Raw genomic sequence first — 3896 nt, 5'->3', positions numbered from 1 at the left:
TGCTCTGGCTCCAGGGGTAGTCCTGTCCCACTGCAGGGTAACTCTAGTTGCAGTTTCTCTGGGGTCAGATGGCTTTAAGAAATCATTGTTTCCCCACCTTTGGCTGTGTGGTCCTGTGCTGACACTGAAGCTCAGCATCTCTGTAATGTGCCCAAGCAGCAGCTCTGCCTAGATGCAGAAGGGTTGTTGTGGTGGGGGTGGGAATGGGCTGCATTGCCAGAAAAAGTTGTATTTTACACTGAAGCATAGAAGCAGCAATATGGAATCAAATAAATGATTCATCTTACCATGGGTTTCTGACAGCGGCTTGTAGGAGTGACTCCCTGGGTGAATAGTTTGCAGAACAACCTCACAAATCACTGCATCAGCACACCTGAGAGGGGTGATGTTTTGCTGTTGAGGGCAGAAGAGTGCGTGAACTTCTTAAGCTGCCTATAGTAAAAAAGTTGTTCTGATGAGCAGTATATCCTAATTTCTCCTTTGTGCTGCTTTGATTGAATAAATGAGGAGACCTCAGTGCAGAATCACAGAATCATGGAATGGTTGGGTTGGAAGGGACCTTTAAAGACCCTCTAGTTGCAGTGGTTGCTGAACGCGCCATTCAACCCGTCCAGTGATGGAGCATCTGTAAGTTCTCTGGGCAGAAGAGCTCCTCCTGCCCTCTTCTCGGAGCAGATGTGGCACGTAGCCGTGTGTCCTGCCAGACTCATTTCCAGGCAGCTCAGATAGGAAAGCAAGAGAGTTGGTACTTGCCTGAATTGCAATCTACCTTCTACAAACAAAGCTGCAGAGAGCATCACCCAAACAGGCTCCTGGCTGACCAACATAAGTATACGAGATTGCTTTCACCCTTGGCCTTTCCCATCCAGGCCTGGCGCGTTGCCGCCCTTCAGCTGCCCGTGTGTGGCATCCCATCGCTCAGGGCAATGTCGGTTCCCTCAGCAGGTGCCATGGTGAGGACGGGCTGTGTGCTGCTGCAGATCCTCCTCATCTCACCCCTCCAGTGAGCGATTGCAGTGACAAGACAATGCCTGGGCTCCTGCGGTCTCTCCCAGCTGTCTTGGCTGTTCTGGGCTGGCCATGTTATCAGTCCAAACATCCAGAGCCACCAACGCCAGAGAAGAAGGATCTTCAGTATGATGGCTGGTTGCTGTGGCTTGTTCAGATGGTGGCAGGAGCCTGCCAGGAAGGTGGCACTAACGATGGTGGGTCTTGGTGCTGCTGGTAATACTGCTGTAGTCCAGGGAATGCAAGGAGAGTCTCCTGAAGACGTGTCTCAAACAGTTGGGTTTTCCCAGATTCACCTTAAAAAGGGACACTTTGAAGCCACCATCTTTGATTTAGGGGGTGGAAAACAAATTCTGGAGGAATTACTGTGCTCAGTCCTACGGTGTAATATTTGTCGTGGATTCCAGTGATGCTGCGAGAACGGAAGAAGCCAAGCAAGAAGTTTTAAACAGCTCCAGGATAGCAGGAAACCCGATGTTAGTGCTGTCAAATAAGCAGGACAGAGAAGGAGCTCTGTCAGAAGCAGATATCATTGACTGCTTATCCCTAGAAAAGATTCTCAGTGAATGCGAGTTTCCGTGTCAAATTGAAGCTTGCTCAGCCATCATGGGTGGTGGGGAAAAAAATTGATAAATCAGTAAAAAAGGGTTTATATTGGCTTCTGCATACCATAGAGGAAGATTTTGATGCCTTAACTGAGCGCATCCAAAGAGATACTGCAGAACAGAAAGCGTATGAAGAACAACTGAAACTAGAACAAGCTGAGCGAGTGAGAAGGATACGAGAAGGAGGAAGAAGTATGCCTGAGAAGGAGGACACTGAGCCTGGGAAAAATGAAAACCCTTTCTAGCCCATATCTGCTGTAATCGCTGAGAATGAAAAACAAATAGAAAAGAGGCAGCAGAGTTTGGAGACTGAAAAGGCTACAGTTGTCTTGAATTTGCAAACAGAGCAAGAACAAATGGATGCCCAGCACTTACCAAGTAGCAATAGCTAAAATATAAATGATAGTAGCCTAGAAACATGCAATTCTGCAACTACACAGCTTTTACAGCATGAAAAAGAGAATGAGCAGCGAACTGTAGAATGCCTTGAATCAGGCAACAGAAAGAAAAAAAAAAATAAAAAAACTAAGATTAAGAAGGACCCACAGAGTAGAACCTGGCAGTGCAGAGGACACTGTTCCCAGAAGTCTGACACCCCCAGCAGCTCTTTTCTACCAAGCATCAAGTGCAGCCGCGGTGTCTTTGGACTGTCTGCTTTTTCTTTAGTTGACTGGGGAAGTCCCAGTCTCAATAGACTTTGAGAACTTGAGCCTCTTGGACTCCAGCTCTCTTGCTCTGACTCTCACTTCTCTGGACCTGCTGACTGTGCATCAGTCAATGAGTGGTGAGCAGTTCAATCATATGTTTTCTTTTCTACTATTTCAATTAGTAGTAGTAGTATTGTTTCTATATATTCATATATATACAGTATTTCTCTATCTATATTCATTTCTATATATATTATTCACTTATATTCAATTAGTAAATAGTTCTTACTTCAATTTTACAATCTTCCTTGTCTTCTTTCTTTGACTCTCCCCCTCTGCTAGAGGAGGGTGGGGAGGGAGGTGTGTGAGCGGCTTCGTGATGTTTTGCTGGCTGGAGTTAAACCACGACACCCAGGTTTTAGAGTCAACTAAATCATTCCTCTGAACTAAACAGCCTCAGCCAGTTGAAGGATTTCAGTTATCTTGTGCCTGAGGTGAATCTTGATCGGGAAATTATCATTTGCAACCAGAACTTGGTAGTGTAATGGCCTAAACAGGGTGAGACTGGCTTTGAAATTCTCCTGATGACTATATTCTCCTTGCAACGGGTGCTGATCCTCCCTCTGGCTTTGAAGGTAATTTTTGTGTTTCCATTTCCATATAGATAAGAAAACTTCAATTTTGAATATGCGTATGTATGTACACATATAAATGTATATTTACATTTAAAATTTCCAAATGAGTCTCCATACCCGATGCGTTTTAACTGTGCTCTCTTCTCCCGTCTTTTCATAGAGTACAAGGTGGGAAGAAACCATGACGTTGTCTGGCTTTTCCCATAACGATGTAAGCGCAGCTGTACCTGAATCATTCTTGATACAGATGTTCATCTAATGTATTCTTAAATATATGTAATAATTAGGAGCTGCGCCCATCCAGGGCATCCCGTTCTGGCGCTTGCCTGCCTCTGCTGCTGGAAAATGTGTGTGATTCTCACCCACCTACCTGTCACAATTAATTAAGTGAAATCTTAATGGTCTTCTGGACAAATTAATTTTAGCGAGAATTATTCAAATAATTTTACGTACACAGGAGCTTTTTTAGAGATGAAACATATTGGATTACAGGTAAAATACAGTATATCCTCAGTTTGCCTGTGTCTGGCTAAGATCCCTGTTTGCCAGGCGTGGGTGCAGCAGAATTTATCTGCTGCTTTTGTGGAGTTCACTTTTGTCATTCATTGTGAAGCCAGAGGTTTGGAATTTTCTTGAAACCCTTTCGCCAGTCATCATGTTTGTGTTTATCTCTGTGGGAAACCAGCAAATCATTTGCATGGCAAAGGACAGCTCGGATGGATCCTTGCAGCTGCAGGAGATGTTCAGATGTGCTGAAAGACAGCTCACTGCAAAAGTACTGTCCAAATGGAAGGTGATAGTATTGATCCTGTTGCAAGGAGGATTTGTCAGAAGCCTGCTGTAGCATCTCATTTTGGGGATATACGGGCTTTTGAGAAGTGGTCAGCCCTGGGAAAAACATACCTAGCATGTACACCAGATAAAATTGTGTAGGGTTCAGGGGAACACTGATTTTTCTGCTGCACTCTAGTAATTAAACTCATATTTAATTCCCGCCCCCC

The 3896-nt window shown here is 44.6% G+C and overlaps 1 pseudogene; it reads left to right on the top strand.

Annotated features, from left to right (window-relative positions):
* Positions 1–926: 926 nt before the first annotated feature.
* On the top strand, positions 927–2005 carry LOC104514623 (annotated as a pseudogene).
* Positions 2006–3896: the final 1891 nt, after the last annotated feature.

The sequence above is a fragment of the Eurypyga helias genome, unplaced genomic scaffold (genome assembly GCF_000690775.1).
Source record: "Eurypyga helias isolate BGI_N326 unplaced genomic scaffold, ASM69077v1 scaffold13239, whole genome shotgun sequence".
Lineage (NCBI taxonomy): Eukaryota > Metazoa > Chordata > Aves > Eurypygiformes > Eurypygidae > Eurypyga > Eurypyga helias.
This window is presented reverse-complemented; position numbering and strand designations above follow the sequence as displayed.